Source organism: Hipposideros armiger, unplaced genomic scaffold (genome assembly GCF_001890085.2).
Source record: "Hipposideros armiger isolate ML-2016 unplaced genomic scaffold, ASM189008v1 scaffold_673, whole genome shotgun sequence".
NCBI classification, from domain to species: domain Eukaryota; kingdom Metazoa; phylum Chordata; class Mammalia; order Chiroptera; family Hipposideridae; genus Hipposideros; species Hipposideros armiger.
Genome location: NW_017732023.1, coordinates 423,006 through 423,621, shown reverse-complemented (window position 1 = coordinate 423,621; position 616 = coordinate 423,006).

Below are 616 nucleotides of genomic sequence, written 5' to 3'. Positions count from 1 at the left end.
AATTCCCTCTTGTTTGAGGGAGAGTCAGCCTTTTTGTTCCATTCAGGTCTTCAACTGATGGCATGAGACCCACCCACATTAAAGAGAGCAATCTGCTAAAGTCAGTCTATTGATTTAAACATTAAACTCATTTAAAAACACCCTCAGAGTAACACTTAGAATAATGTTTGACCAGCTCTCTGGGCACCTCACGTCCATTAAAATTGACACTTAAAATTATCCATGACAACCGTCTATCAGAGAATGTTGACATTTGCTCCAACTTGTAACATTAAATCAATGCTGCCTCTAGAAGGATGGCACATTTGTCTCTAGTGATCATGTAAGGTGATGTTGGAACAATAAAATGGACAGAGAGCAGGGATCACATCAGTATTCCTGAACATGTTCTATGATTACTTTTGTGCACACTTGCTAATAATCCTGATATGTATAGCAGAATTTGTTTTCCTTGTAACTTACTACCTGGTTGGGAGACCGTAAGGGGGATACCCATAGCTCTCAACTACCTCCAAACTACTGCAGACTTCCCAGTATCAATGAAAGAAGAACTTCCTAATTGTGAATGACCATATTACATTAGCTTAAGCTGGACTGAAGAACATTTCCTATGAAG